The sequence below is a fragment of the Ctenopharyngodon idella genome, chromosome 14 (assembly GCF_019924925.1).
Source record: "Ctenopharyngodon idella isolate HZGC_01 chromosome 14, HZGC01, whole genome shotgun sequence".
Taxonomy (NCBI): Eukaryota; Metazoa; Chordata; class Actinopteri; order Cypriniformes; family Xenocyprididae; genus Ctenopharyngodon; species Ctenopharyngodon idella.
In genome coordinates this window covers 32418744-32435359 of record NC_067233.1, presented here as the reverse complement: position 1 = coordinate 32435359, position 16616 = coordinate 32418744, and the positions used below count along the sequence as shown (strand labels likewise).

Genomic DNA, 16616 nt, shown 5'->3' with positions numbered 1-16616 from the left:
AAGGAAGGAAAGTTACACGTCTTAGAATAGGTCATGCTGGTTTAAATTTTACATTACATAGAATAGGAAAACACCCCACTGGTCTTTGCAACCACTGCGACACACAAGAGACAGTAAAACACATTTTATTAGATTGTAAAGGATATGAAGAAGAAAGAAGGGAGTTAGAAATACAAGTTGGAAAACAAAACATGACAGTTGAAAATCTGCTAGGAAAAACAATGTTTTTTGGAAAATACCAGTCTTTTAATTAATTATTTGAAAAATACTGGGATAAGTAAAAGAATTTAATATGAATATATGTATAAGTTTTTTTTTTAATACTTCCTTTCTTCTTAAGTTGCTGGTCATACTCCAGTCCAGTAGGTGGCGGTAAATGCACTTTTAAGTTGGTTTGCCAACCGCTAATAAAATCAAAAGAAGAAGAAGAAGAAAAAGAAGAAGAAGAGATTTGATGTTTGCGCTGGTCATATAGAACCCCTAAAACAGATAATACAGCAGGTATGTGTAAAATATAAATATTAAGTTATTTAATGAATGTTTATTTTATTCCGAGTGCAGTTATCAGACAGGTTAGAGAGTGAAACGGTTTCGGTCATGAGTTTACGGAGGTTGAAGGATAATCGCTAATATTATGAGATCCGAGTTGTTAAAATAATGAATAAATCAGTTGAATGTTGTTACTTATTCCCACTAAATTAACGACATACGTTATTTATTCTTTAACTGTTATTTGATATAGGCCTTACTGATGATTATACCTCCTGTGTAGCACGGTAGCTGGCCTGCTAAGCACAAATGCCGGGTTTGTAACAGTCACTAGGCTATATTTTACAGCCTAAAATCGCATGACCCTTTATCATCACATAAATGTTTTAATGGCATGGACTTGTGTACTAAAATTTCCTCCCCTACCTAATTATGCTATGTATGTACTTTTCAATTTCAATTTAAAAAAAAAAAAAAAAAAACATTTTTATTATTCATTGCTTTCTGTCTCTAACTTAATGCGTTAGTATATCATTTTATTCCTGAATTTGAGTTATTTATTTGGTCAAATAATTTAAAATCATGATTTTATTGTGCGATGTGTTCCTTACATTTCTGATTACCTCTAGTGTGCCACAGTGATTGAAGGCAATGACCCTGGATTAATGTGGTATTATTGGTTTTGTGATACGGCAGGGCTCTACGTTAGCATTTTTCTTTAGGAGCACTTGCGCTGCTAAAAAAAAAAAAAAAAAAAAATTGGAGCACTTTTTGATCAATAACAGACATTAACTTTCAACATTACAGGGTGATATTTGCCCCTTTAAATTAATTTCCAGGGGCATTTTTACCATTATAAGAGCATGTTTTCTAATCTTATTAAATGTATGCATCATCTTTTGTCAGTTCTTAAATTAAAATAGCAATTTTGTTTTTAAATGTTAATTTAAACAATAAATTCAGTTAGAACAATACGACACAATCAGACTGTTACCAATCAAATGAAATAAGCATAAAAAAATCCATCTTTGTACTGCAGAAGTGGCACAGAAGCTCCATCTGAAGTGGTATTTAGCCACATTTACATAGACACTTTAATGCAGCTCATGGGTAAATAATGTTGTATGAATAATTTAAAGATACTTTTTTAAATTTAGAAATATGTAAAAATGAAACTTTAAAAGCTTGATATTTTAAATAGAAACAGTTTATGTAAAGTGTAAATATGAAAATAAATGTAAATATGAAAATAAAACCACCAGTAGGTGGCGGCAAGTCTTTATGTGCGAGTCATTCATTCAATCGTTCAAAACGCAGATTTCAAGAATCACCATTGCTTGGAGATGCACAACAGTTCTGGTGTGGCTTTGTTTGAAACTATTTTCATGAAATAGAGCAAAAACAGACAGTATTGTGGTTAAAATGTTAAGTCACTTATCAACTTGTTTATAGGACTTCATAGGTTTATAGGACTACAAGATCAGTATCACATTTGCAATCATGCCAATACTCTGAGAAACAGGAGTCTACTCGTGTGATGTTGCTTAACTTAGCCTACTATATATTAGGCTTGCTGTGATAATCTGTGTTACCGGTATTCAGCCGCAACACCGGTTACATCACTTGCCCACCGCGGCACCGCCCCCCACCTTTGTTTTGATATTTTATAGTGATAAAAAAAAATTTGGTTCAGTTAGAGAACAGACACTATACAGTTAAAAACTGAACATATCTGCTCAATGCAGCGTGAGCTGAACGAGAGTCGCAGCACACAGGGCTGCATTAAGACTATAATGGGCCCCTGGGCTTTACGTCTTGATGGGCCCTTCGTCCACCAGAACTATTACCTACATTCACTCAATTTTCTTAATCGCAAAGTGCAAGTTATCAGCCTTTTATTTTGCTGGAGTAAATGCCATTAAGTTAACCAAACATCCGAACATATGGTCTGTCATAAAATACACAAATATCACTGCATGAACTACATATTGGCACATAGTCCGAACAGTTGCAGAGCTAGGATTTTTTCATAGGAGTGGCCAATACAGTTAATTTCTACTTGATTGTAATTGAGATAGTAGTGAATTAGAGCATGGAATACAGAGTGTATTTGACAATTTTTGTATTATTCTACACCTCCAGGCATATTAATAAAGGGGGTCACACTATGCTAAAGTTCAGCTTGCTCAGTCAGCTTGGTTCTGGTTCTCAAAACACCTAATAGTTTGTTCTCTATTGTTGCATCTTCATGGATGAGACATGCAGATAACTACATACATTACTCAATCTTCATTGAATTTTATATAATCATTAAGAGCTTCAACAGACTGTAAGGTCTGTTTCAAAAACGTGCAACCGAAATAGTAAACACTGAATGATTAACTTTCGATTAGTTGTTAAAATAAAATAATTGCAACAGTTCTGTGCAGGAATTTGAATAAGGGCGGAAGTCAACAGCACATGAATGCCATAATGTAAAATTAGTTATTTTATGCATTTAAATATGATCCATTTTTGTTTGTACTTTACAAATTAAAAAAATTAGCGCTTATCTTCTAGTAAAAAATGCACAGTGCTTAAATTTATTTGTGCATTAAAAATAAGTAGCAGTTTGTGCCTTATATATTGTGATCACAAAGCAGAATATTTTAGTATACATTAGAGAGACACTTTCTTACATGTGATTTGACGCATAACAAATACATATATGCATACACAGTTTTGCAGCTTTAATTGACTTTTTGTTTTTTTCATGACTTAATTGACGACAGCACTACAACGTTGCATGCTCGGAGTTTCTTTTGTGCTTTATTTATAGTGAAGTGATATACAGCGCGCCACATTTGCGCGAGATTGAAGAAAGTGCGTGCCGCGAGCACATAACGGCTGACACGACAGGAATGTTGTGAGCGGCTTAAATTAAGTTAGGATATGCTCCATATAGAGAGCTATATAAAATTCTATAGATTGCGCTTTCTCTTTCAGTTTGTTCTGTTTTTTTCAAACACTGAACTTCAAACTCATCAACGCCTCTTTGTTCATTCTTGAAGTGAACTTTTGCCTGTTTGGTTTAGATTTAACGGTTTTGGACTGCTGTCTTGAACTGAAAGTAATGCGTCTGGTGTGCGATACGGAATTTTTTCCAGCATCACTGGGGCCCTCCCTCGAACCGGGGCACTGGGCTTAAGCCCAGGTAAGCCTGTGCATTAATGCGGCCCTGGCAGCACAGATCAGCAGCAGTAGTCAGATTTCACCTCATTTCGACTCATTCTTGACTGACAAGATGATGGATGATGATTTTGTTTCAAAGTGAAATATAAAAGCGCCATTTAAGCAAGTTTGTTATTGTACTGTTTTGTTGTAGTGTTTTGATTATTATTGTTATTATTATTAAATAATAATAATAATGAACCCACCATTCAAGCAGTTGCTGCCCCTGAATTGCTGCTGCTTCAAAAGCGCAAGTAAAATGGCAGCATGGGCATTCATAACGGTGCGTGTGTTTTTATTAATTTTTGTTGTCGTTTTTGCCCTCAAGCCCCCGTTAATTTCTGATCTTGCTTATGATAATCCAAATGTAGTATTTCCAGTTAATTTGGCTGAAACATCAGCAGCATGAGACTGTCTGGTAAGTGCGCATGGTTGTGTCACACCAGTTTCACCTTGTAAACAATCTTTGACGTGTAATCAGCTCTGCTGACTGAAGCAAAGTCTTTGAATGAAGGCATGAAAAGCAGCCGATCATAGTAGGAAACTGTTGCTCAGTCAGTGTAGATGCATTTTTGGGGTTTTGTAGGCCTACTTTTTATTCTGATTGTATCTATTCATAAGAATCGAGCGGGTCACTCGCACTGGTGCGCCTAAATATTTTTTTCACAGTTCCATGCAGTTATTTTCAATGTGTTGCAAATGCGACCGAAAAGGTTGCAGTGTAGAGCCCTGTACGGAATGTTCCTCTCCCAGTAGGCTTGTTGTCACGATCATAAATTTTGTGTTATGATTGTCATATAAATAATTGCGACTAGCGTTTTGATTTATGTTCATGTCACGTACAGTGTAAGCCTAATGTTATTATTTTTTTTTACTTGGAATTGTATATAGTAATAAAAATTAGAATAGGCCATTATGATTTACTTAAATGTTGTGAAAATTAATATTTATGTAATTAATTATAATATAACGTAATATAATATAGTGCAGTCAGGGGCGTAGCCATCATTTCAGAAGTGAGGGGGACAAAAATGTCGGGTGTAATGTTTTTATCTGACCTTTGTCAAATTGATAGATTTTTTTTTTTTTAATCTTATCTCTTGCTTTTAATTTGAAATAAATTTTCTTTTTATAAAAATTAGCTGCTGAACAATAACAATATCTACTTTTTCTCCCTATATTTTATGCTAATTTTATGATTTATGCACTACAAACACTAGTGCATTACGTCCTCATGGATTTTATACAATATAAAAATAAATTATCACAGAATAACGCAGAAAATACAGTACCTATCAAGTTTGGAAACATTACAATTGTTTAATGTTTTAGAAAGACGTCTCTTCTGCTCACCAAGGCTGGATTTATTTATTAAAAAATGAAGAAAGAACAGTAATATTGTGAAATAGTATTACAATTTAAAATAGCTGTTTTCTATGTGAATATATTGTAAAATGCACAATATATTTGGTCAAAGCTGAATTTTCAGAATTATTACTCCAGTCTTCAGTGTCACATGATTCTTCAGGAATCATTCTGATATAGTGATTTGCTGCTCAAGAAACATTTCTGATTATTAGAAATGTTGAAAACAGTTGTGCTGCTTCATATTTTTGTGGAAACCATGATACAATTCAAACATTTGTATTAAGAGAGAAATTAATACTTTTATTCATCAAGGATGCATTCAATTTGTCAAAAGTGACAGTGAAGACATTTATAATGTTACAAAATATATCTATTTAATAAATTAATGTAACAAATGCAAATAAATGCTGTTCATTGAATTTTCTATTCATCAAAGAATCCAGAAAAATTAAATGTATCATGTTTTCCCAACAATTTTAAGCAACTCAGAAATGTTTCTTGAGCAGCAAATCAGTGTATTAGAATGATTTCTGAAGGATCATGTGACACTGGAGTAATGATGCTGAAAACTCAGCTTTGCATCACAGGAATAAATTACATTTTAAAATATATTTAATTTTAATTGCTATTTTAATTTGTAATAATATTTTGAAATATTACTGTTTTTACTGTATTTTTGATTAAATGCAGCCTTGGTGCGCATAAGAGACTTCTTTCAAAAACATTAAAAAGGTTGTCAGTTAGATACATAATTCATATACTTTGTCAACAATGGCTTGAAAAACACACATAATACATCTATTGTTGCAATCGTGTGTGTTGTTGTCTTCATGTTTCATCAATCGATAAATTTCAATTCAATTCACATTTATTTGTATAGCGCTTTTCACAATACATATCGTTTCAAAGCAGCTTTACAGAGAATGCATGTCAACATTACAATTTGGAGAATGCAGTTAGCTAATAATTTACAATCACTGTTAGCAATTTAATTGAAGGTAGAAGCAAAGAGCTCCTGGAAAAATGAATTACATATTAACAATAATTAGGATATATAGAAATTTGCGAATGTGCGTGTTGATCCAGATGTTGTATCTTCTGAAGTCCTCGCAGGAGTTGGCGCTGTCTCTTCAAAAGTGTTGGTCATCTGAGGTCTTCTTAAGAGTCTGGGTCCGAACTGAAAATGATATACTCTCTAGTCACCTCGGGACGGGCGTCCCGAGGTAAAACGGAAAAGCAAATGGAGAATAATTAGCATAGCTGCTGTTCATAACATTAAGCAAAGATAGTCATGTGCAATTGATCTGATATGAGATGCATTATGTGAATGCTTGGGTAAAGAGATGCGTCTTTAATCTAGATTTAAACTGGGTGAGCGAGTCTGAGCCCCGAACATTATCAGGAAGGCTATTCCAGAGTTTAGGAGCCAAATGTGAAAATGCTCTCCCTCCTTTAGAGGACTTAGCTATCCTGGGTACAACCAGAAGTCCAGAGTTTTGTGATCTTAAAGAGAGTGAAGGATTGTAGGGCGATAGAAGATCGGTTAAGTACACAGGAGCTAAACCATTTAGAGCCTTTTAGGTCATTAGCAGTACTTTATAATCGATAAGGAACTTAATAGGTAACCAGTGTAGAGATGATAAAATTGGTGTTATATGATCATATTTTCTTGACCTGGTAAGAACTCTAGCAGCTGCATTTTGTACTAATTGTAGCTTGTTTATTGAGGAAGCAGGGCAACCAGCTAGTAATGCATTACAGTAATCTAGTCTAGACGTCATGAAAGCCTGAACTAACTTTTCTGCATCAGAAACAGATAACATATTCCGTATCTTAGCAATGTTTCTGAGGTGGAAGAAGGCTGTTTTTGTAACATATGAAATATGATTTTCAAAGGACAAGTTGCTGTCTAATATAACACCCAGGTCTTTAACTGTCGAGGATGGAGTAACAGTACATCCTTCTAAATGCAGATTGTAGTCTGAGAGATTCTGTGTACAGGTTTTTGGCCCAATAAGTAATACTTCAGTCTCATCTGAATTTAATAGAAGAAAATTACTAGTCATCCAATGTTTTACTTCTTTAACACACTCTGTCAGATTGGATAATTTAGAGTTTTCATCTGGTTGTGTTGAAATATATAACTGAGTATTATCGGCATAGCAGTGGAAACTAATTCCATGTCTTCTTATAATATTACCAAGTGGCAGCATGTATATTGAAAATAGCAGAGGGCCTAACACAGATCCTTGCGGCACTCCATAATTTACTATCGTTATCTTAGATTTTTCCCCGTTTAAATAAACTAAATTGTGACGGTCTGATAGATACGACCTAAACCACCGTAATGCCTGTCCCTGAATACCAGTGTAATTCTGTAGTCGATCTAGGAGTATTTTATGATCTATAGTGTCGAACGCAGCACTGAGATCAAGTAGCACTAGTATTGAGATACAGCCTTGGTCAGAAGCTAGAAGTAAGTCATTTGTAATTTTAACGAGCGCAGTTTCTGTGCTATGATGAGACCTGAATCCTGACTGAAATTTTTCATAGATAGCATTTTTTTGCAAGAAGGAACACAATTGGACCGACACCACTTTTTGTAGTATTTTAGATATAAATGGAAGATTTGAAATGGGTCTGCAATTTGCCAATACATTTGGATCTAATTGTGGTTTCTTAATGAGAGGCTTAATAACTGCTAACTTGAACGGTCTTGGAACATGACCTAGAGATAAAGACGAGTTAATAATGAGAAGAGGCTTTTGGCTGCTACAGGTAACAATTCTTTCAGTAGTTTAGTGGGTATTGGATCTAATAAACATGTTGTTGGTTTAGATGCTGTGATAAGTTTATTTAGCTCTTCCTGTCCTATAGTTGCAAAGCACTGAAACTGTTCTTGAGGGGTGATAATTGAGGCTGAATCATAAAACTCTGTCAAAGGTTGTACATTTACAATTGTATTTCTGATGCTTTCGATTTTTTCAGTAAAGAAATTCATAAAGTCATCGCTACTAAACTGTAATGACATGTTTTGTTCTGGTGATGTCTGTTTATTTGTTAATCTAGCCACTGTACTAAACAAGAACCTTGGATTGTTTTGGTTATTTTCTAAGAGTTTGCGGAGATGCTCAGCCCTGGCTGCTTTTAGAGTCTTTCTATAACGGGACGAGCTGTCTTTCCACGCGATTCTGAAGACCTCTAAACGAGTTTGTCTCCATTTGCGTTCTAGATTACGAAAAAATTTCTGCATTTTATTCAGCTGCTGCTAGAGCGAATAGCTAAATTACTTCTACGAAACCATTTTGGACTTTCTGCGAGAGAGTGTCCTCCGGCTTTCAGTATGAATAAAACGTATATTACACGAGAGTGAGCGCTCCATAATGTTTAGATTGCCTCATTTTAGATAAGAATAAAACGACAGGTCATGCATAGACTATCTTGTCTCTTTGAATTTAAATCGAGATTTATTCACATTGGCATCTATGTGAACACACTTGCCCGAAAAAAGTGCGGGGGACGAATTTACGTTTTATTAAAAGGGCGGGGGACACGTAACGTAACTGCTTTTTTTTAAAGCAGTGAAAGTTCTGAAGGCTGTCTGTCATTTTGACAGATTATACTGAGGGTGATATATTGTAACTTGTAGAATGCATGAAAGTACCCGGATGTGCATGCACCCATGAGGATGCGTCGAGTGCAGACTTGAGAGAATCAAACCGTTAAAAATTCGTAAAAAGTAGTTGCGGGCGGGCGGACGACGTACGGAAGCCTATAAATATTGTTGCCAGATTGGGCAGTTTTGAATTTGATTGTGGGGGTAAAAATTGGTTTGGGCGGGTGGATAATAGGGGTGTGCACAAATAGTCGAATATTCGACCTGTAATTAATATTTGAAAAATAAAAATACTATTCGAATTTTACTATGTTGCTTTGCTGGCTGTAAATGCAGTGAATCCATGATAAATCCTAAGCACTAAAACTCGCAGTTATAACTATATGCACCTGGTGGCGCTGTGGAGCGTGTTTAACAAGTTTATTTTATGATCATCACATAATGTTTTCGTCTGCCTCGCGAAGTTTGGAATTACTTGGATGAAAATGATCTTACAAAATGTAATTACTTTTGATCAAATGATTTAATGAAACTGAGCTATCATAATATCACCACCATAATGAGAAAGCACATGAAATCAAAACACCAGTCGAATAAGGAATGACAGCTGTCCATTACTGCATTCACGACACGACAGGAGTGAGCAAAAAGGATAACTTATAGCAAAATGATTTTGAGACATATGCTTCCTTTAAGTTTCGTCGAGGGAGACATATTTACGAAGAGAAAACACAAAGTGCTGCTGTTAGAAACTTAGCTTAGCATACCATTATGTATTATCGTTTTCTTTGTTTCGTCAGCGCAGCTCGTTTTCTCACCCGAGCATGTGGATACTATTGATTTTCTCAACATGAACATGTGAAACGATATGAACACGATACGAGTGTATTATGTTATTGTTTTGTACGATAACTGGCGCTGTCTGCTTTATTAGCGTTTTTCCCGTTCGCGCTGCTTGTTTAAATGCTTTTGTTCTTTATATATTTTTTTGTTTGCATATATTGTTTAATGCTTTGAACTAAAAGAAACGTAAGCTTATGTATATAATGTAGGCTTGTTGTGTATATTACCTAATCATAAGCTTGTTCAGAATATTCGAATATTCGTTTTTTTTCGAGCCCAAATATTTGAATACAGTATTTTGGAAAAATGCCCATCCCTAGTGGAGAAAATTTGGGCCAGTTTGGTGGTTTTCAAACATTTGAATTTTATAGGCTAATTGTTAACAAACAAAAACCAAGTGTTCATATACTCCATCCAATTACTCATCATGATGTTACCGACGAGTCCGCACTTTTAGCTGACCAGGACATCGGCAACTTTTAAACCATCCAGACTGCACTCTAGTATACTCGTCCCTGACCGCTGCTGAAATAGGTTTGAATAATCGGTTAATCAGTTTTGACAAAAATTTAGTTTGACAAATGCAAAGTTCTGCGTTATGTTCTACAATGTGTACACATTGTTCAGTGTTCAAGAAAGGCATACTGTAGTTCTGTTTAAAGTTAAAGCGCAACACAAAGGTAAGCGCATTATTATTGTTATTTTTATTATTGCTATTTATTGTGTATTGGATGGTGTTGTCCCACTGCTTAATATGTGCTGAAAGGTCAGTTAAGCAACAAGGTCACAGCACATCTCAGTTCTCAAAAAGATGCGTTCTGTATCCTCGTGTCCTTCCGAGTTTGTTCAAGGTAGCCTGGCAAGACCCGTCTTCACAAGAATGCAAGTCCTTTGTTTGCGTTTTTAGAATTGAGAAACAAACAGCCTATGTTCATGGTAGCCAACTCACTACACATAATGACATGCGATAGATTTAAAAAACAAACAAAAAAAAAAATCATTATTATTTGTCAGCATAAACATACCATCGCTAGATAGGTAATGAACGCTAAAATTTTTTTTTTTTTATATATATATTTTTATACAGATAAAATTAACAATGTTCCTTTTGATTTTACAATTTTCCCCTTACCCTCAACCCACCCCAGAACAGTAAAAAAACAAAAACAAAAAAAAAAACATAATAAATAAACAAATTGGAAAAAACAAAATGGAAAAACAGAATCTCAAAGTTCTGATATTACAAACATCGAGGAAATTGACATCGTTGTTAGCCCATTGTCTGATAAATTTATTTGTTCAAATGTGCACAGGCGTTCATCATTTAGTTTGGGGGAAGAGTTACACCCTTTTCAAAATATGAGATCATTGGAGTCCATACAGAATAAAAACATTTGGTGGATCCTCTAAGAGAATATTTAATTTTCTCCAATTTCAAGAACAGCATTACATCACTAAGCCAGAGTGAAACTAAAGGTGGTTTCTTTGATTTCCAATCAAGTAATATTCTCCTCCGAGTCAAAAGACATGCAAAAGCACAAGCATCTTGACAATTTTTAGACATGACCACACCTTGCTCAGGTACTCCAAAAACAGCCATTTCAAAGCTAGGTCTGATATCCTTATTATATGCCTCAGACAAAATTTTAAATATAGTTGTCCAGTAATCAAGCAGTCTGGAGCAAGCCCAAAACATATGAGCCAAGTCTGCTTTAGCAGAGCAACATTGTTCACACGTGTCTACTACATTAGCGTAGATCTTGGACAGTCTAACCTTACTATAATAAAGTCTGTGGAGGACCTTGAACTGAATTAAACCTAAGCGAGTACAGGAGGTTGTTTCATTCACTCTAGATGCAGCATTATTCCAGGTTACATTTGATATATATACACTGCCAGATCCTTTGTCCAGTCTGCACGGATTTTGTCTAGATTAATACTTTTTATTGACATTAAAGTATTATATTCATTAGAAATTACTCCCTTCATATGTAATGGAATATTTAAAATTGCGTCCAGTCTTGTAATGGGAGGAATGGAGGGATAAGTGGGACAATGATTTTGGATTAGATGACGAACTTGAAAATATCTAAACGTGTGATCTTGGCAAATTGTATTTTGAGGAGAGAGTGGAAAATGGGGCAAAAAAATAGGCAATAAAAAGATCACTAGATTTGACAAGACCTGAATGTTGCCACTGGCTGAAGACTGAGTCCAATTGAGCTGGAAGGAATAGGTGATTCTTGCATATAGGGCTGGCTATGGAGAAGTCTTTAAAACCAAAACATTGTCTGAACTGAAACCAAATCCTAAGGGTGATTGCTACGACTGGGCATTGAGTATACAATGAAACACCAAGGGGCAATTTAGATAAAGCTAAAGCAGGAAGGGATGATGAAGTACATGATTTTGCCTCTGAAATAGGGCTGCACGATTAATCGTATTTTAATCGCGATAACGATATCTGCTTCTCTCGATTTATTTTAAATAATCGTCACGATATTGGTCAGTTCGTTATTTATCCTGAAAACTTGTTTTTTCTTTGGGATATGCTTGTGGTTGCCAGATGCAAAGAGTTTAAATCTTTTGAAGTTCCTAAGGTTTTACCAGTTTTCATAATGTTAATCTGTTGAAAATGATCCCGACACTGGGACGTTCTAAAACGCTTAACATGAAAATGCCTACCGTGAAAAGGCTTAACGTGGCTTAATTAACTTAATTAACTAACACCAGACATCATTGGGGTTATGAAGCCAATAAAGTACTTTTGAGATATTTGCAGCCCAATAATAATACCTAAAGTTAGGAAGCGCTAATCCACCTTGAGTTTTCTGTTTTTTGAGAAATTCCTTCTGAATTCTAGGTGTTTTTCCACCCCATATAAATGATGAAATCAATCTGTCTAAATTCTGAAAAAGGGACTTTGTTAAAAATATTGGGATACATTGAAACAAGTACATGAACCTTGGTAGAATATTCATTTTTATGCATTTGATTGTACCTGCAAGAGAAAGAAACAACAAATTCCATTTTTTGAGGTCTAGTTTTAACTTGTCGATTAAAAGAGCAAAGTTCTCTTTGTAAAGGTTAGGGAATCCCTGTGTGATGTTTATCCTTAAATATCTAAAACCTGATACAGACAACTGAAAAGGTATATCAGTGTTCGACATATGGAGGCCCTTACCGTTAATGGGAAAGCAAACACTTTTTGAAAAATTCAATTTATAGCCTGAGAATGTTCCAAATTGTTTCAATATCTTAACTACTTGTGGAATACCTAAGATCGGATCTGAAATGTACAACAGCATATCATCGGCATATAAGGATACGTTGGGATATGTTCTATGCCCCTTCTGTTGATGCCAGTAAAATGCTATGAGTGTCTTAACGCTATAGAAAGGGGCTCGATGGCTAAAGTAAGAAGTAAAGGGCTAAGAAGACAACCTTGTCTTGTACCCCTTGATAGGGGAAAAGACTTTGAACGTATTCTATTTGTGATTACAGACGCATTAGGGGAAGAGTATAATAACTTAATCAATGAGAGAAGATGCGTTCCAAGGCCAAATCTTTCCAGCACAGAGAATAAATATTTCCACTCTACCCTGTCAAATGCTTTTTCAGCATCTAATGAGATGACTACTTGAGGGACAAGGTTCTGAGAAAGTTTAGATGAGTGGATTACCCCTAACAATCTCCGGATGTTACTAAATGAATGCCGGCCTCTGACAAAACCTGTTTGGTCTTTTGAAATCAAGTTTTCTATTACTGTATCTAAACGTAAAGCAAAGATTTTAACATCGGAATTTAAAAGAGAGATTGGCCTGTAAGAATTGCATTTCAAAGGATCCCTACCAGGTTTTAATAAAAGTGTAATGTTTGCTTCATTCAAAGTTTGTGGCAAGCTACCCTTTCCCAGAGAGTCTTTAAACATATCAAGAAGAATAGGGGCTAATTTATCTGCAATTTTTTTTTTATAAAAGTCTATTGGATAGCCATCAGGGCCGGGAGTTTTTTTTACTCTGCATTAATGTGATCGAGTTTAAAATTTCTTCTATTTGTATGGGCTGATCTAAATTACTTTTCTGCACAGAATTAAGGGTGGGTATATCTATATTGTTTAAAAATTCCAACCTTTCAGAGTTAGATTCAGGGCTTTCAGAAGTATATAAATTTAAGTAGTTTAGATTTTAACTGGTGTGCTAAAAGTCGTCCTGCTTTTTCTCCATGTTCATATATCCTCTAGAACGTAATAAATACCATTCAGTTTTATTTGTTGATAACAGATTATACTGAACTTGAAGGTTCAGCCTTTCCTTATAAAGTCCAGGTGAGGGAGATGTGGAATATTGATAATCTAACCTTCTTATAGAATCAATTAAATCGTCCTGTTTTTGTTTACGTTTTTTGTTGAGAGTTGAGGTATATGAAATTATTTTTCCCATGATAACTACTTTTAGTGTCTCCCACAATGTATATGCTGAAATAAATACTGATTTGTTATGTAATAGGGGTGCAATGGTTCAGATTACTCACATTTTGGTTTTTATCACGGTTTTAGGGTCACGGTATCGGTACGGTTCGGTATGTGCTATGTTCTGTAAAAAAAAATAAGACAAATTTTTAAATAAAAATAAAGAAAATAAAGACAAATAACTTAACTACAAGAAACAGCACAAATAAATACAGTGCCACTTGAAAGTTTGTGAACCCCTTGCAGAATCTGTGAAAATGTGAAAAAATTTAACAAAATAAAAGAGATAATACAAAATGCATGTTATTTTTTATTTAGTACTGTCCTGAGTAAGATATTTTACATAAAAGATGTTTACATATATTTCACAAGACAAAAAAATAGCTGAATTTATTAAAATAACCCCATTCAAAAGTTTGTGAACCATTGATTCTTAATACTGTGTGTGGTTACCTGGATGATCTACGACTGTACTTTTGTTTTGTGATGGTTGTTTATGAGTCCCTTGTTTGTCCTGAGCAGTTAAACTGAGCTCTGTTCTTCAGAAAAAATCTCCAGGTCCTGCAGATTCTTCAGTTTTCCAGCATTTTTTGCATATTTGAACCCTTTCCAGCAGTGACTGTATGATTTTGAGATCCATCTTTTCACACTGAGGACAACTGAGGGACTCAAACACAACTATTAAAAAAGGTTCAAACATTCACTGATGCTCCAGAAGGAAACACGATGCATTAAGAGCCGGGGGGTGAAAACTTTTTGAATTTGAAGATCAAGGTAATTGTACTTAATTTGTCTCTGGTAAACATGTAGGTATCTTCTGTTGCTTCCAAAGGACAGTACTAAATGAAGAAAATTGACATTTAAACAAAATAAGAAAAATTTGGACATCTTCATCCTGTTTTCACCCCTGACTCTTAATGCATTGTGCTTCCTTCTGGAGCATCAGTGAATGTTTGAACCTTTTTTAATAGTTGTGTTTGAGTCCCTCAATTGTCCTCAGTGTGAAAAGATGGATCTCAAAATCATACAGTCACTGCTGGAAAGGGTTCTAATATGCAAAAGATGCTGGAAATCTGAAGAATCTGCAGGACCTGGAGGATTTTTCTGAAGAACAGAGCTCAGTTTAACTGCTCAGAGCAAACAAGAGACTCATGAAGAACCATCACACAACAAAAAAAACAGTCATAGATCATCCAGGTAACCACACACAGTATTAAGAATCAATGGTTCACAAACTTTTGAACGGGGTCATTTTAATAAATTCAGCTATTTTTGGTCTTGTGAATTATATGTAAACATCTTTTATGTAAAATATCTTAATCAGGACAGTACTAAATAAAAAATAACATGCATTTTGTATTATCTCTTTTATTTTGTTAATTTTTCACATTTTCACAGATTCTGCAAGGGGTTCACAAACTTTCAAGTGGCACTGTACATGAGAGCTAAGATACAAATAAAATACAATGCTTTACAGGTTTTTCAGGTATCTAACAATAGTTTTCAGGTACAGAAATTGAATAAAGTAATCAAATATAAAATAACACTGCATATAAACATCTTTTGAATAAATTAAATAAAGATGAAACATTATTGAAATTACAAAAGCTATTCAGTCAAAAGTGATTTTTATGTCTTTTGTCGTTTGATTAACATTAAAACACAGAGAGCAGGAATATTAGACTCCTGTCCCTTTAAGACATAATTCAAAGATCAGTACACTGATACATATGCGCTGTCTGTCTCGTTTTTCTCTTAAGACACAACCTACTATGTTTGTTAGGATACTCGCTAAGATGGGCATGTTGACATAATTTTGTGTGAATTTGTCAATTTAGATGCAAGACTTGAAAGAGAATTTGCACAAGAGTTTGTACGCGCTGTGACGCGGCTCTCCGTGTATGCTTCAGTATGAGGGGCCGTACAAGCCATAATTCATTCTGGCACATACATTCTTTCACATACATACATTTCTACTCTCACACACATACATTCTCCTTTCACATACATACATTTCTACTCTCACATACATACATTCTCCTAACACATACATACATTTCTACTCTCACACACACTTACATTCTCCTTTCACACACATACATTCTCCTTTCACATACATACATTTCTACTCTCACATACATACATTCTCCTAACACATACATACATTTCTACTCTCACACACTTACATTCTCCTTTCACACACATACATTTCTACTCTCTCACATACATACATTCTCCTTTCACACACATACATTTTTACTCTCAGATACATACATTCTTCTTTCACATACATACATTTTTACTCTCACACACTTACATTTTCCTTTCACACACATACATTTCTACTCTCTCGCATACATACATACATTCTCCTTTCACACATACATTTTTACTCTCAGATACATACATTCTTCTTTCACACACATACATTTCTATTCTCACATACATACATTCTCCTTTCACACACATACATTCTCCTTTCACACACATACATTCTCCTTTCACACACATACATTTCTACTCTCTCAGATACATACATTCTTCTTTCACATACATACATTTTTACTCTCACACACTTACATTTCTTTCACACACATACATTTCTACTCTCACACACAT

The 16616-nt window shown here is 34.7% G+C and overlaps 1 protein-coding gene across 1 annotated transcript in view; it reads left to right on the top strand.

Annotated features, from left to right (window-relative positions):
* The first annotated feature begins 371 nt into the window (after positions 1–371).
* fam199x (family with sequence similarity 199, X-linked) overlaps positions 372–16616 on the top strand; it is a 143880-nt gene continuing 127635 nt past the window's right edge. The window contains exon 1 of the mRNA XM_051860376.1: positions 372–501. The gene's annotated coding sequence lies outside the window, so the exon portion shown is untranslated. The remainder of the gene's footprint in view (positions 502–16616) is intronic.